Source organism: Myzus persicae, unplaced genomic scaffold (genome assembly GCF_001856785.1).
Source record: "Myzus persicae strain clone G006 unplaced genomic scaffold, MPER_G0061.0, whole genome shotgun sequence".
NCBI classification, from domain to species: Eukaryota; Metazoa; Arthropoda; class Insecta; order Hemiptera; family Aphididae; genus Myzus; species Myzus persicae.
In genome coordinates this window covers 281,725-299,885 of record NW_019101643.1, presented here as the reverse complement: position 1 = coordinate 299,885, position 18,161 = coordinate 281,725, and the positions used below count along the sequence as shown (strand labels likewise).

The 18,161-nt window shown below is 32.6% G+C and overlaps 1 protein-coding gene across 1 annotated transcript in view; it reads left to right on the top strand.

Moving 5' to 3' along the window:
- The first annotated feature begins 2,239 nt into the window (after positions 1–2,239).
- Positions 2,240–18,161, top strand: part of LOC111029930 — a 194,769-nt gene continuing 178,847 nt past the window's right edge. The window contains exon 1 of the mRNA XM_022309177.1: positions 2,240–2,304. The gene's annotated coding sequence lies outside the window, so the exon portion shown is untranslated. The remainder of the gene's footprint in view (positions 2,305–18,161) is intronic.

Sequence of the window (18,161 nt, the reverse complement as noted above, 5' to 3'; positions counted from 1 at the left end):
CTCACACGAACTTATGATACAATTTTAAACCAGTGTCACGAAAACCGTTATATATATTATGAGGCGATTTTCTTTTGAGGGTGCAATTTCTAGCCAAGCGAATCCATCATGCCTAAGTCTCTCTCGTCGGTAGAATTATTTCCGCTGGCGTTTGTGCCTGTCGAGAGATTTCAATTTCGGCAAACGGCGTTCCCCGGGGACGACTTCATTAACTGGTTGATGTCGGTCGGCAATGAAAAGTTTGAGGGGCGGTTATGTGGGCATATGAATGTATGGGTGTATGTGTGTGTATGTGTGTGTGCTTGGCCCCGAGTACATACGTGTGATCTTTCTTATTTCTGTAGTTTATTTAACTATCACGTGCGAAAATGATTTCGATGAAAATAATAACGCAATAATATTATGGAAGTCGGACGGAGGACGCGTACGAATTCTGACTTGGAAAACTCAAAGCTCACGTTTAAATCTTTTCGATTCCAAGAATTTTCAAAATCCAGCCGAAAAAAAAACGTTAATATACCGCGGCTAAAACAATATAGGTACCATTAGCACGCGAACGAAAGTAGTTATCCGAATGTACACGTCCGTTATTGCGTCACTTGGAAACCGTTATAGAGAACAAATAATATAATCGGATGCTTATTTTTGTTCAATTGTTGTCGGCGCCACCAACCAAGCTGACGCCTTCCAGCAGTACAAAAGCGCAGAGGCTTACGCACATAAAAACATAATAACATAATAATAATGGGGGCAAAAAATAACATTATTGTAATACAATATAATGGCATTAACTCAGTGTTAATGAGTGCGGTAGACTGCGACGAAAAATACACAGAACAATATTATATTTTGCTGTTCGGCGTCGATACAAAAAAAATTACAAACACTAAATAGGTAGGCGGAATACAAAATATAATAAAATAACGCTAACGAAAATAATATTTATTAATAAAAAACACACTTCGCGATAATAATAGTAATAATAATACAATATAATAATAGGGAAAAACATTTTCTCTCTTCAAATCTGTCAACAGTCAACATACAACCAAAACACGAACAGAACGTTTTGTTCGAAAATGAAGTATAAGGTTTTGTATTATACTATATTATATATAACGAGTAATATAACAATAATAAAGCCAATAAAACGGAAAGCTACCTTAAACGGAAGTTTTTATAGTACTGTGAAGTTTCCTTTTTAACTGTTTTCATTGTACGTGTATTCCCATAGAGTGTATATATTCAAAGGAGTTGTAAATTTAAAAATTGAGTTTTAATTTCACAACTACACAGCGTTTTGACGTTAGAAATTAATCGTCGGTGTAGTGTTTGCGGTTTTTAGTGACAATAATGGATTTTCTAAGTCTGAACCACATTGCATTTTCACGAATAAAACGTCGATCACAATTGGTATGTCGTTATTTATATTTATTAAAATCATTCAAAATTGCTCGAAACATCAAATAATAATTTTAAAAAAAACATGAATCATTAAATCAAAAAAAATATTTGATTTTAAAAGTTGTACTCACTACTTTAAGTGGCTTTAAGTAAAAATATCGGGTTTCTTGGTTTTCAATATTGTGATTCTATTTACATAATTATAATTTGAGAACAGAACATCACGTAAAATGCAAAAGATTAAAATATCATTAAGGATCTGAAATTATTTTGTTCAACAATAAATACATTCGTTCACGCTAACATTTTAGTTTTCAATTAAATGTATGTTACAACGGTAATTGTTAATTATTATTTAAAAAGGTAGATAAACACGAAGTTATGGTGTACATATAATTTAAATTGTATTCGTAGTTACAAGTTTCGAATTTTGAGATAATTGTCTAAAGTTTTACGTTTTGAGTAACTGACATGGAGTGTAATAATACATAAATAACTTTGGTTTTCATGTAAAACGTCACTCGGAGAATGAGTAAATTTTGGTATGCAAAGTTTATCCAATTAATCAACTCTTGTGCGGGAAGAAGAATCAATGTGCAATGTGCATTATATTGTATAGTGTGCGATAACATAAATCATAATATTAAATTATACTACATAAGAATAACGAGAGAACGACAAACATTGTTGTTGATTTATATTTTTATAATAGCAATAACAATAAATTCTACATTTCTATAATCTCTGTAGGATAAAATATATTATAACATCGACAAATATTTTTTTTCATCGGTTTGACACTCAAACTCGTATTATATAGAGTTTTGTACGTTTCAGATTCGAGTGTTCCGACGCGTTCATAAACAAAATATTGAACTCGAGGCTAGAAGACATCTGTCAGTGAGTATTTTCTAAGTTTAACGGTTACTAGTAGTTTTCATAAGAAAATTATTATAGTTTGGTGGGGGAATACAAATAATAATAATAATAAAAAGTGCGAAACTTTTATCGCGTCAGAGGCTGGAGTGAGCTAAAGCGTGTGCGCATAGGCATCACAAAAATATGTTTCTCCAAGATTATAAGTTGTCTGTCGGTGGAAATTTATTTATTTTTTCCTACAGTGTGGCAACCGAAGCGGGTTATTGATCGAATTTAGTGTGCCGAGGTAAATTACTGTGGTAGCAGCAGAAGCGTGGAGGTGTGGGGCTGTGTAAATTATAACCGTAATAATTCGGCATGAAAAATATAAGAGAGTCTGTGTGAGTTAATTGCCAATTTTTGTTGACCGGTGGTTGGAAATATCGGTTCTTCGTGTTACGCGATGGTAAAGGATTTAACTTGGCGGGAAGGTAAGTGGGACAGGAAACTCCAGTTTTTACCCCTTGGGGCATGAAAAAAAAATTACTCCAATAAAAACATATAATTTTATTACGGGCAGGTTTGTTTTAATTATTATTTCGTGAAGAATAAAAAAAAAAAGAATCACAGCGGTAGGCAGTTCGTTAGTCGGCTGAAAACTTTAAGTCTGTTTATTTGCGTCAGACGAATTTTGTGCGCCATTTTGGAATCCATTCACATGGAATAAGCTGCGCCCGTTCTTTGTAACCTCCTCGTTCTTTTCCTTTTTTTCTGGTCGCATTGACAAAATACATTTTTTCGACTTGTCCATAAATCATACGACAGCCGTACATGGCATCTTACACTCTACTTCTTGTCACCACTAAAGAGAGCAACCCAGGCAAATAATATCAATTGTTTACGAAAAAAACAAACATATTTAAATTACATTATTATTGTTTAGGGAAAAACGTTATTTAACCATATACCTAAATATTATTCAAACATCCATAAGTTAATTTATATTTAAATAACAATAAATTATAGATTATACAAATTATAAAGTGTACAAAGTTATAATTATTATCAAACGCGAATTGTTCTCTGAATACTTATAATGAGGATAAAATTAGCATAATATCCCTCAATTTTTAGTATATTATAATTTGTTGAAAAACAAAAAATGTTCTTTTTTTATTTTTTATTATCGAAAAACGGAAAAGAGTATACTACTTATTTTTCTTTCCAAACATAATATATAGTTTTATACACATTCTAAAACGTTCATTCTATAACTTCGAAAACGCTATTGTTTCAAATGGATACGCATTAGTTTTTTTGGGCAGAACATCCATATCGATATCAAACGCTTTACCTCTATAATATCTCGACAAAGAATATATTATGTTGAGAGGTTTCTGAAGTACAAATTAAGAGAAAAAACAATTATTAAGAGCCTTTAGGGACGAACTTCAATTCGATCGGAAACAATTCGGTGCCAACATAATCAAGGTTAATCTACCAAAATCAACTGGTTACGTCAATATTTGCTTTCGACGCTTTCGGGAGAAAAGCACCGGTGAAAACATTTCAATTTAAAATTAAGGCGATGGATCAAAACTGAAATACTGTGTATACAACAATCGCCACCTTCATCCGTCATTGTAAAAAAACACCAAAACTAAAGAAATGACAAAGAAAAGTGAAACTGTAATCATGACAGTCATGACATTAATTTGTTGTATCATTTTACAGTATTGTGGATGATGTGTGTAGTGTAATTTTGGTATCGAAAAAGAATGGACCAAATATTTCATCGTAATGAGAAGTACGTAATATATCTTACCATACCAAATGTATATAAATATAGTATAATAATCGTAAATATGGGAAAACCGACATATTTTATAGCTATCTGAGAGAGCTGTGAAAATTATAATTTTCGTTGGCCACTTTCCACTTGTTCTGTTCAGTTTATTTCTTCAATATACAATAAAATACTACGTTTTGATATGTATTCAAAAATAATATATATATATACATAAAATAAACACAAATATTTTATGTTTCATTTAAAGACCAAGTCAAGAGTTATAAATTATACGAGCGAAATAACTGCAGAAGATTCGAAGAGGATAATATTAAATTTTGCACAGGACTCAATGCGCCACACGAAAGTAAAAAAACACTCGAATGTTCAGATTTTCTTCTTCGATTTTATCGATCGAAACCGGAAGTTGTTATCTAGTCTTCCACGTTTTAAAAACTAGTCATTGAACTCTATATAAAGTCTCAGAGTACACAATAATACAATTGTCATACTCGTGGCTCGTCAAACTTGAAAACAAAATCTTCTCAGAAGAAAGTGTCGCCACTTAGGTACCTACTTTGATATAATTTTAGGTTTTATACTATATGAAAGAATAAGTAATTTATTCTTTTTTTTTATCACATTTTTCAGCAGATACAATATATATAAATATTATAATATAACTTAGTATTCGTGTTTTCGTGTTTATATTATTTTTTTTCTTCTAAGATGTTCTATTTTCATTTTACGAAAACTTTTTATTCAACATTCATTTTTTAAAATTTCATTCGTATGGAAAGGAAAAAATACTAAATAGAAATCAAATTAATGAACTAAGCCACTATAATAACACTACTTATCAGAGAAATGTATAAATATATAGTTGTTGTATAATAGGTAAGACCATTTTAAAAATCGTTTACTTATTTCATTATTTCATCTTATTTCTGATGACGTGCTCATAATTCTCAATATGGTTTACGACATATTGAACATGTGTTTATTTCTACTCATCAAGCGAATCCAGTCGTTGGGCTTAACGTCACATGTACATATTGTATACATTTTTTAAAATTAATTTAAATCTTGATTTTTCGCCGTCTATAGTTGGTTATAAGCTCACTTTTAGTATACCTACATCATAAATGTCGATGGTCAGACAAGAATAACATTATTTACAGTAATTTACAGTCTTATTGCTTCAGTTTGTGACTTGTGTACACATTTATCATAGATTTTATCGTTAAAAGGCGATGTATTAAGACATTCACTCAAATGCCATTTGAATTGTTTTTTCCTACCTTGGTATCTAAAAATCGTGAAAACACTTCTGTACACATACAAATGATCGGACATATATTTTGTGTGACAAATAGACATAGTTTTGACATAAATGTTTTTCGCGGGCAACCAGATTGTACACATCAGTCAAAAGAAATTGGTATTCAATCACAGGTGGCAGTTGTATCGAGATTGCCGTAAAATCCAGGACAAGAAAAGTATTGCGAAAATTTAAAAAGTAATTTTGAAGTTTTTTTTTCACTTAAATATTATATTTTAATAAAATAAAAAAACATAAATAAATAAAATATGACAACCATATTTCTTTTCATTTAATTTATTCTTTTTGTCGTAGGAAAAAAACTAAAGATTTGTTTATAAAGTCATAATCGTAAAAACATTGTTATGATATTAACAATAGTATTTTTGTTTGTTTCAGAATTTTCTAGTAACTTTTTTGACGCCACCGAAATATTACGATATAATACTGTACCGGTGACTTTAACATATTATTTATGACATCATAATAGACTTATATCCATGAACGTATACATACTTCCTGAATGATTATTGTAGCGCTTTATAGTTGTTTTAGTGAAAAGTCTATGAAAAACTTTAACCACATTTACCTACGAAACGAAAATTAATTGCTCACTACCTCCACGGGTTTTGTCAACTTGTTTGACTATTTTAGAATATACTCGCTTGTCTATGAGATCGTAAACATCGATCGAAGTTGATCTCTACATTGTTGTCATGATACTATTTCCCCAAAACTCATTTGAATACTGCAGGGCAGCAGTGGTGTGACTTGATACAACTAATAATAATATGTATAGGTACCTACGCACCTAAACCTAGGTGCGTCATCACGAAGACTGTTTTAATTAATTTCGTACGTACCAACGTTTATTCCGATAATGAACCACTACGTCGATCCTCTTATGCATTTCAAACAGTCCTCATCGGTTTACCTCCTCGGGGATCGGAACTCGAAAGACGCGGTCGATGTCGTGGAGCGGAACGGACTGCGGGTCAGGTATACGCGCACGCACACAATATGCTCGACAGCAAACACTCATCTGTATTCGGAGAGACAGACGCCTCCGCGACCCTTTTCTCGGTCCGAAAACCGTAGCCCGCCTCTGCCAAAGTCAGGAGTAATTCATAAACGGACGTATGACGGGGTCGCTGGTCGAGAGAAGAGGGTAAAGTCGACGATAATGCACAGGGCGACGTATATAGCGGCTTTTAATGCGGTACCCGCGAGAGTCGTTAATTGCTCGTCTCCGAGGTCGAGACTTTACTGCAGTTGTGTACGATATACATGTTTTACTGTAGCAATACTGCACAAAACTGCAGAAGGCAGTGTTGCACTCACAGCCGTGGTGGCCTATCATCCTAGGAATTCGAAATTATGGAGACCGACTAGACGGGACGATCGCCCGATTAATTCGATGCGGACGGACCTCCTCGCCGCCGCTGTCGTTATCATAACACGACGGGAGTGCCGACGACGAAAACGAGTGGCGAGACGTGTGCGTCCCTTGCGTATAATTATTAATCCGGCGGAGACCGGAACAGCCGTCGCGCGGACCGGAAGCGAATAGTATATGTATATACGTCCGAAACTGAATCCCCCATACGCGTTTCGGGAGTCTCCAGCAATACACTACGTACAGATATATACATATATATATTAGTATCTAAGACGATCCCACCACACGTCGCTGATAAATGTTCGATCACGGTTTCGGACATTCAGACGCCTGCGGCACTCGGGCGCGGACTACGGGGAAGACCGTCAGCGTTGTGAGGGGGGTGGGGTGGTGGTATACCGCTCGAAAACGTTATAGCCCGCAAAAAGCTGCTTTCGTACGGCGACCACTTACCATTTAGATGGCTGTCGGTGCACATAATATATATATATATATATATATAACGTACGGACTGCGGTCGAGATAGGGGCGGAGGGATGAGCGGAACGGGACTGAGAAAACGCACGCTCCATTAAGCTTTCTTTTCTTCGACCGCAACGGCGCACAAACGGAATTAACATTATTCGAAAAACCGACCCCTCCCGCCCGATGGTCAGGTCACGACGAGTATGTGTGTGTGTGTGTGTGTGTGTGTGTGTGTGTGTGTGTGTGTGTGCAGTGCTGGACCGATGCAGTTTGAATTCAGCTACCGACTGAGACACTATTCCGCTTAAGGCGAATGTTATGCAGGCGACCGCGTGCAAGAACATACGCTCGAAGGATGTACTAAAGGACCGCCGCCGCTGCCCGAGTCGGATAAATATGTTTGTGTGTGTATGAATGTAGAAACAGAGCTGTCTGTGTAAAGCATATATATATATGTATAAATATATGAACAGTGATGACGAGGTTACGGATTAAGGAGGTGGGGGGGACAACCGTCTCCAAAGTTAACGACATGCGTCAAACAGCAACCGTCGGGTGGTAGGAGCAGAGGGGTACTACAAGAGTACACGACTGACTGTTGTAGTTTATTTGAACTCTGTCCTTAAATATAACGAGGATATGAATAACATTATTATAATAACTTACATGCTATATATCATTATAGTACGCTATTTTGTCAGTGGATTGCATCGTTTCAGCGCTTTGAAGAATATTCGTATCGTAGTAATTGTTCTGATGACTCGATTAACAATTCAAACAGTGTATTTACCATCTCTTATATGTATAAGAGAAAAAAATAAAACGACAAAAATCGATTTAAACCCTTTTCTTTGTTTTTCTGTCTGATTTTCGCAGTGTGTATTTAACTAGTTAAACTACAAGCTGGAAGAACTTTCGCAGAATCTCGTAATGAAGTAAATTTCACAATTTTATTTATTGAAGCTCAGTATTTACTCTTACGATTCCAGTTCGTTATGAGAGCATTCCTTCACAGGTCATAGCATATTATTATTTTGAGCTCACTGAAGTGACGTTGGAGATAAACGTGCGTAGAACGCACACTCGAAATGATAAGATTATAATATTATAGTGTCGATACCATACATTTTCCGCAGCCTTCCAAATACCTATTATTTTGAAATGTGAAAACATAATAATTACTTGGAATGTACGTATTTTGTTCGTAGATCGTTTTATTGGGGTTTGTCGTATAATCGAACGACGATATATTTCATTCAGAAAAATTATATTATTATTTATATCCATGTATGATGTTATAATAATTAATAACTGATATGTGATAAAAATGTTTAAAAAAATAATGTTTTTGACCACAAAAACGGTTTGTAAATATTAACTGTTTGAGTGATTTTAATAAATTAGATAAATGTTGTCAGTGTTTATCTTTTTCGTTTTTTTGTAGTTTACCAAATCAATGTTATCGATTTAAACCATAATGTTACAAAGATAATACAACATAACCTATATAGTGTATTAGTATTATAATATAATGTATATATATATATTGAAAAAAAAATGCTTATAAAATAATTATGTTTAATATTAAGCTTAAAAGTTTAATTTCAATAATAAGAAAAAGTTTACAAGATGACCTTAAAGTAAAGTGTAGTAAAGTTCAATGTCTGGTTCTTGGCCAAAAAAGTTTTTCGTCAGTCAAACTAGTCAAAGTATGTGGTACAAACTTTACACAAATTTTGGTTAAGCCAAATCTTTAGAACGGTATCTTTATTAGAATTACTTTACTATATCCCTTAAGTTAATATAATATAAATTGTAAATTTTTAGCTGACATTCGTTAAATAACAAAACATTGTAGCTGTATATTTTAAATGAAATACTTTGTCAGTCAGCCCGAGTTTGTTGATTGGATTTTTATAATAATATTTCAATTTTAAACTGCTACATTCTAGTAATTGCACAGGTAAAAAAAATATATATTTTATTTTGATAATGCCATAATGAGTTATTATTCTTGATATTTACATACTCGCATGAAAATATAAGTCTAAAATAAACTACGACAGGAGATCATTTAATCTTGATAGTTCAAAAGAACAGAAACATTTCAGTTTAATAATATTTGTACATTATTAACCTAGGTGTTTTCTTACTTGATTAGTTTTAAATTTTGCTTTGAGTTCGTTTTACATTCAATGTTTATCATTGCAATTTTCAAATGAGAAAAATTTAAATATTTTCCACTGTTTTTTTTTTAAATAATAATATTATTATGTATTTTGAATCAATAATAAATCATATTATCATACATTGAAAACAATTCGTAAAATAGATTGTTGGAAATAAAATGTATTTAATTGCCTCATTGTCTTACCCCATAACCTATAAAAAAGTAAATATTATCTACAAAATATATTACCTATGTGTCGTATGATAATATTTTATGTTTGTGTTTATTTTTTGAATCGATGATGCATTATCGTATGGTATTTATTATGCGCTTTCAATTCCACCGTAGATCACTTATCGGCCTTCGTTTTCCGGACCACATTATTGGTTGCATGATACTTATATAAAAAATTTAATAATATTGTAATAATTTCAGCAATAATTATTACGGTGAATTCTGTGAATTTCCTGAACATGCGTGAATATATCATCGAGTGAACTCCCATACGAGAAAGTTAATTAAATCATTTGTATTAGAATTTTTGCCACGGTTGGTCGTCAACAATATAGAAACTATACCATAACGATTAAAATATCGCCGGCAGTTCGTTGATTTGAGAACCACGGAGACGGTGGTCAGCGAAGGATCTCATCGTGTCTCTAGTACAATACTCACATACGTACCTTGATATATATATATATATGTATACCTACATATAATGGCAATATATTATCGTCCTTAACTTGTGGCGGCGGCGATGGTGTGGCGTGTTAATCGACTTTAGCGCAATTTTTCTTCCCGTCGATTCTCTGACGTCCAGGAGCGTACACGGTTCGCACTTTAATAAACGCCTGGGAAACGTATTTTATATACATATATATTGTTAAAAACGCGTGCGTCTTCGCCCTGTCGAAAAGTTCGTGCGTACATTAGCGGACAGTGATTAATTCCGTATACACGTTTTCGAACGAATACCTCAAGTCTTCGACCGTTTACAACCAGAACGACGGAGTCCATCGATCGAATCGACCCGTGCATAAATCGTCTATAAAACTGTCACTCGCGCTTAAAAATTCTCTTTACCCAAAGAAGACAAATCAAAAACAATCACTAGTCGACGATTTCTGAGCGCCACGTATAATACTGATAATTAATTAAAATTATTGATGACTATAAAACAAATAATGTATATGTGTACATAACGTGTATCAAATTTCAGAACAAAGATTGCGATACACTTTTCTGTGGATCGTTTACACACACACAGACACACACACGTTGCCTATTAATTTATTATTAGAGATTATTAATAATTATAATATTAATTATTTTAAAAATATAATATTACCTTTTTTATTTTTACTTATTTCCATGTTAAACGTTAATCCAGCGAAAAAATTAATCGTACAACGAAAAACAAATCAGTTTCCATATTTGGTCGCTTTACCAGAACAGAATCGTCGGTTATCGGACTGGATTTAAGTACTGCACTGTGATTTAAACGGAAATCTTCTTTCTCTGAACATCGCTCAAAGCTAGATCGGCACCGCCCTCTCGGTTAAAATATCAGCGCTCTAGACAAATAGGATAAATAGATAAAAAATTAAAATATTTTCCCCTAATAATCGACAATTTTGCTTAGGCAACTGTTTTACTTCGTTTGCAGCGCCACTGTCGCCGCAAAGTAGCGGCTGTACATATTATAGTACGATTGTGCCACGCGCGCCAGCTAGGGTCGTGACAGTACAAAGTAAGACTTGCGGTTGTAAATCACCATAGTGGAGGGTACCACGGTATCTAATGCGGTATACACGATAATTCCACTACGACACTCGCAATAATATGTATATACATATTATATATTATGGGCCGCGAGAGCAGTAAGAAAGACAGTGGTGGCAGCAGTGTCTGTATGTGCACATACATGTATATATATTAAAGCCTATTGGAGCAGAAGTGCAAAACCGTTTCGACAAAATATATATGCTTGTACATAATATATATATATATATTTATATATATGTACACAGGTATATATTATATGTACGGACGGTGGTGCCGAAAACGCACGAAACCAGGTTAGCTGCGGTGGCGGCGGCAGCCCGAGTTTCGAGGGTGAATTTATTACCTGTCGTCCGCCCAGCAGTAGCATCACCCTCGTGCCCCCTCGAACGCCATCCCGTCGTCACGGTGCTCGTCGGACACCCTCACCACGCGACATTGGCGGTCGACGAGAATTTATGCACGCCACCGTTTGACTCTCGGCCCGTGGAGCGACCCCCCTCCCCCACAAACGCGCTATGGAGACACCGACTCTTTTCAGTCATGTGCAAACGTTGAACACTATGTATCAGACGTACAGTGTGTATGTGCGTGCAATGTGCATAGGCGTGTGGGGGGTGGCGTGGTCAGCGGAGCGGGAAGCGTCGTTGTATGGCAGGAGCATGTGGGTGAAGGGATGAAGGGGTGACTGTGTAGCTGGGTAAGAAGAGCGTCAAACGTTTAAACCTCAACCGGCCTGCACCCGTTCATCCCCCGCCCACTCTAATGATGTCGCTGCGCATAATCCTTTGATCTCGTTAACTGCGGTATATAACTTACGACCGATGTGACCGGTGGGCGTCTTTATCCCCCGACCACTACACCTCCATACCGCCGCAAAGTCAGAGTGCGACGACGCCAAAATTACCACGGGTGGCATCGATGGAGATAGTATTATTATTATAAATGTTGCGCAGAATGTGAATACGAGACTATTATAGGGAGCACGCTATAGTTTTAATTCGGCTGCCGCCGCTGTTCGTATACAATTGTAGCATTAAATTATTTGCTCTAATGACGTGGTTCGTCAAAAAGTGCTTTCATTCCCTTCACACAGCCCTAGAGATGAAATCAAGACGGACATGAAACGACACAAATTTTAGAAACATTTAAATACATTTTACACCTACAACTCTCGCTTATCTTTGTATCTTTGTATTTTTACACACAAAGGCATATTATGTATATATAATGTATACCTATGCCAGGTGGTTATTTTATCATTAAACAGTCGTGATTTCAAAAATTATAAATAATGTTGAAAAAAAATTTACATGATTTGTAGTGGTTAACAAAACAACATTTTTAAATATCTAAATATTTTTATCCTATACATTTTTTAATTTTCTTATTCTTTGAATGACAACTTACAGTTTTAATTTCATATTTTAAAGTATAATGATTTTTTTAAGTATTTGCTAATACATAACAATCGAATAATTTAGGATTAGCTTCTGCGTTATAAGTATTTAAAGTTTTGATGTGTGGAGTGGTACGTGGTAACCTCGCAAAATGCTGGTGCATAACTCCGCTCATCTTAATTTTAAGTACTTATAAGTTATAAATCATTAACTACTCATCATTAATTTTAAATACTCAGAAAAATGTTCGGCTTTCGAAAATTAAATTTTAACTGTATGTTGTAATTCAAAAAGTAAAGAACTTAAAAAAATTATGAGGATAAAAAATATTTAAAAACGTTGTTTTATTACGACTAGAAACCATGTAAAAAAATGTTTCCAAAAACATTAACAGTTTTTAGTGTTCTACTGTAAGTTCACCCGGAATACATATTTATTTGTAATGTATACCTACTTAAGTCGACGGGACGCATTGTCTGCTGTAAAGTACGTAAATAGTTTCATTTCAATATGTCATCAATAGAGGTAGAAAGCAGTGCTATTTTCTCTTCTACTGTAACATTTGAAATTAATTTTCAAAACCGTGCAAAGATAAAATAATTATAACCCACCTAGATGACCGATATTTTCTCTTGAAATTGAATATATTTTATACGCACCTAGTCAATTTTTGTTCATACAATTGAAGTATGTACTGAACAAGAAATTAATAATTGTTAGTCCATTTAAATATAAAAATTATAGTACAATTTAACTTAGTCCATAATAATGTTCTCATTTTACACATTCACCCTTTACGAATTTCAAAATGTATCCTCTCTGAATAGCGGACACCTTCGAATATTGGACAAAAATACGGCTACCGAGAGTGTTCGTCATTCAGAGGTTTTACTATTCACTGTGTATATTTTAAATATTTTACTTATAATATATACTTCATCCAAAAGAATATCCATTCCAATTTACAATATCTGTTTGATCATTCTCAAACACTCTTGAACACGTAAACGTGTACTCCAGATACACTGGCATTCGCCACGGCAGTACTTCAAAACATTTCAATATTACGAGGGTTTGATTTTGTTTGCAACGGTTTTAACGTGTGTCGTAAAATATTATTCCTATAAAATTAATAGAAATACAAAAATATGTCATTCAGGACGTCTGAACTACTGCTTTAGTATAAAATGTCGTATACACAAATTCAACCAATGAAAAATCACAGAAAAATAAGTTTCCTGATCACTACTCGGAAGGCCGCCGGACCTCTAAGCACTGAGTATAATATATTCACATGAAATCACATCTGCCAAACTCACCTATTGTACATATATTCATCAGCCAAATCGCCAGTATTAAATCAATGATTGAAAACGTACAGTAACAGATGAATCTTAATTATTTCACAGTTGTGGTCCATAATTTTCTCAAGTACCTACCTACACTTCAACGAGCACAAAACTAAATTATGTCAAACTGAGAAAATTGTTGTTACAAAGGCATAATCAATTATTAACTTTTCTTACAGTTATTTTATCGTAGGTACACAGTCGAAAAAAACTCTGAGTATTTTCAAGTTTAAGTATATCACAAAATGTTTTGGGACACGTCATACTTTATTTTTGATGAGATTTGAGAGTTAAAATACTGGAAAAAAAACTGTTCTTATTATTTATTTAGTTATATTTTATAAGTACAAAAACTATACTCTTGTTAGCTATGTGTTATGCGATTGAGGTAAATCTAATTGTTTTAAAGTCTTTACACCAGTTTATTTGAAATGTATTATAACGATACAAGAAACTTTGAAGTTTTTATATAGTAGCAAAATAATATCTTAATTTACATTTCTCCGAGATCGGTAATATTAGTACTACTTGCAACACAATATTTATTATTTTATTTCCGATTCTAAGCTATTATCACATATCAATTGAAATATTATATTTTTGGTTTTGTGATTTATCTGATCACTACATGGTACCTTGCCACTATATTACGCCATATTTACATATTATTAATTTATTCACTCCGCTCGAAAATTAAATAAATTAAATTTATTCACTTGAACGATCCCGTGAAAATTGAAAACCTGTACTGTTGTAATAAAAAAAAAAATCAAATTATTATTAGTAGGTAATCTCATTCTAAACACGTGCAGTATGCATATTGTTAAATTTCATTTTTAATGATATGCGTTCACTGCTGCCGACTGCCTCTGATTTTCATTTGTGAGCTCGTATTTCGTTAATACCTATTCAAAGTTATATTAAATGAGCCCATGATGTATTATTAAAATAATTACTATTATTGTGATACGTCACAATATGTCGAATGTGTATACGGTAAACATATTCTATATTATTGTAAATCCGTTTTAAATCTAAATTGAATCCAAATTGAATTCTTATTTTTTTTTTTGTTAAATTTAATACGTAATGTAGGTACTGATATAAATTTTAAAGTTTCAATAGAACATATTTTAACCATAGGTTATATTTTTATCTTATGTCTCATTTTTCATATTCTAATACTTTTTTTATACGAAGCTTTAAGGTTTGTAAGATTTAAATCAGAATAATGAAATTAAAAAAAAAAAAATGTTATCATAGGGTAACCTTTATTCACTTTTTCTTTTCTGTGTTCCTTTTGAATATTATTCTGCATTACTGTAATATTCCAAAGGTTCATATAATATCACACAAACTCAGTTGTATTACTTCAAACGATTTGAACCAAAAGTGACCTCAGCTTAAATAATGCATTTTTTATTTTTAAATTCCTTGTCGAATCCTAAAATATGTGATCAAAGTGGAAGTAATACATTTTGAAGAATAATGGAAAATCTAGCATAATGAAATTATGATAATTTTTCTTGTCAATTTAATGTAATTACAAAAAATATTACATATGGGAAACTAAAATAATATAACACAATTATTTATAATTGTCTGTTCATAAAAACTTAACTGTATGAATTATGCCTTACGGAGAACTAAAATTATACTTTTCTGTAGTTCATTGCATTGTCATGGATATCACGAAATAGTTAATTCGTTTACGTATAATACATTTTAGATATAATAATAATGAATAACGTGTCTATTTGTAAATTTAATAATATAATTTATGAGCTAATTTAGTTTGTAGTATCAGTGTATTGGTTTTAAAGGTCAATACTACAACATTTTTATGTACTCAATACTTGTGTATGTTATTGTTTCTTTTATTTATTTAGTCATATATATAAAATGGCTATTTTGTTTTTGTGTTCAACACTGCTCAAAAATATAATAATATGAGAATGATTCAAATCATGCAATTCAATCAATTATATATTTATATATTACAACGTAAGAGATTATAAATTGATACTTTTATGTAAAAAAAGTTATAGAATATATTCATAAAAGTATACAACTTTTAGAAAAATTATTTTATCAAGTTGACTGCCATATTTTGTGGTTTTCCCCCAATTTCATGACTCATGAGTATTATATTGTGGTCACACTTAGTAATTAACAGAATATAAGTGTCACATATTGGCAGCACATTTTTTTTTAGTTTGTATTGGCTGTCCATATTGGATCTCAGTTGTATCGAATTTTTCGAATGTATGATTAAAAAGTAAAAACTATATAATAAATCACATGTAGCACCCGAAACATATCGCATTGATATTACCATTGAGTATTTATTGAACTCAATTAGTTTTTTTTAATAAGTAATACCGTGATGTTTACACCGTGATATAAGTAATACTGTGATGCTCATAATTGAAAAATATTTTTCAAATTCCACACTATAGGTGCTCGTATAAGGTCAGGTTTATTTTGATTATAAAGTTGATTTGATGTCACTATTACTATTAACTGTGTATGAAAACTTTATTATGTACCTACATGTTTATCTGTGATGGTATATTGAGTAAGTTTACTGAAACAGTATAGGAATTAGTTATTAATTTAAACTGTGTACATCAGTCATCAGTTTATAGTGATTACATTTTTCTTCAGAAATTTTACTTTCATCATTAATGATAAATGAGTAACATTTTTATGGATAAGCATTGAATAGGTCGAGCTTTTCAAGGTTTCGCCAACGTAGGTTTTTCCGCTTACACAAATAATGTCATTTAACTGTTTTTATTGTAAAAATATTTTTTAAAAAGTTACAATTGTTATAATACAACTTATAAAATATTTATAACGTATTAAGACTATTTTTAATACTCACTTATTGTCAAATTTGAAAAATAAAAATAAAACTTTGATAACGAATAGAGTAAACGACGACATTCTATAATATTCTACGACAACAAATAACAGAAGTGTGCCACATTTTAGTATAGAGAATTATATAAAAATAATAAATGTGAATGTTTAGTATTTAGTTGTTTATTTAGTTGTTATTTTGAAACCCTCACACTCACAATGCAATATTAAATTACGTATTTGGTAATGGCTTAATATATATTTTATTTATAAATGATTTATGTGATACTTTATGGTTTATATTTATTATTAAACAAAAACGTTTTTTAATACCTACTTCATATTTTCATAACGAGTATAATTCGATGAAATCATTATTAAATTCCGTTTTTTGTACACCTAAAATAATCATAGTAATATAAAAAATCCTCGAAGAAAAAAATAATGATTTGTTATACTCGTGTATTTAACTGCGCACCGAATAAATTGGATATTAATCAAAATAATAAGAAAAGGAACAGTGTTAATATTGTTAAGAATCGTTATTTCTTTTTTTTCTTAATACAGTACATTTTAATGACATCTCTATTCATTTTGAAAATGAATATGTCATAAAAATCGTTTCTGAAATTAAACCAGACAAGATAACATCGGGATAACTTGCAGTAATCGGACCAAAAGACAAAAATAGACCGAGCTAATATTTGATTTTGAACGTTCCTATCAAATAATAATAAAACGAAAATTAAAGCTGCGAGTGTTTTCAATGCCAATCGGGGACCGTTCAATTAGTTAAAAGGAAACTTCAGATGTAATCTAACTTTCTAAATATCTAATCAAGGCTCTGGGATAAACGCAGAGAGATCACTATATATATAATATAAGGATTATATGTATGTGTATTGTCGGTACCGCCGAACGGAATCGGGTCAAGTCTCATTTGGCGGTGTCCAAATTACGGGTTTCGAGGTAATTTCTTTCGACTGGCCCACAGGTTAAATTGTTCAGAGTACTGGGTTGACGCCCTGTTTGTACACCGTGTTCATGGAGAATCTCAGAGGTCCCGCGAGGTGCGCACCGGAAATAAAAACAATAACAATCGACGAACGCCGTTTCGACTGTGTATAATAATAATAAGGTCTGTGCGAAAAACACGGTGCAAGACGATCCAGCGGAGAGCGTATTGACAAACTTTGCAATACCAATTCAATATAACTGCACTTACCACCACCAAACTGTACCTATTTTTACGCTCAATATAAATGTATACCATATATCGTATGATTGAAAGCCATGGGGTGTAAAAAATAAATGCATATAAAAATTAATTGATTATATAAAAAAAAAATAAACATTCGG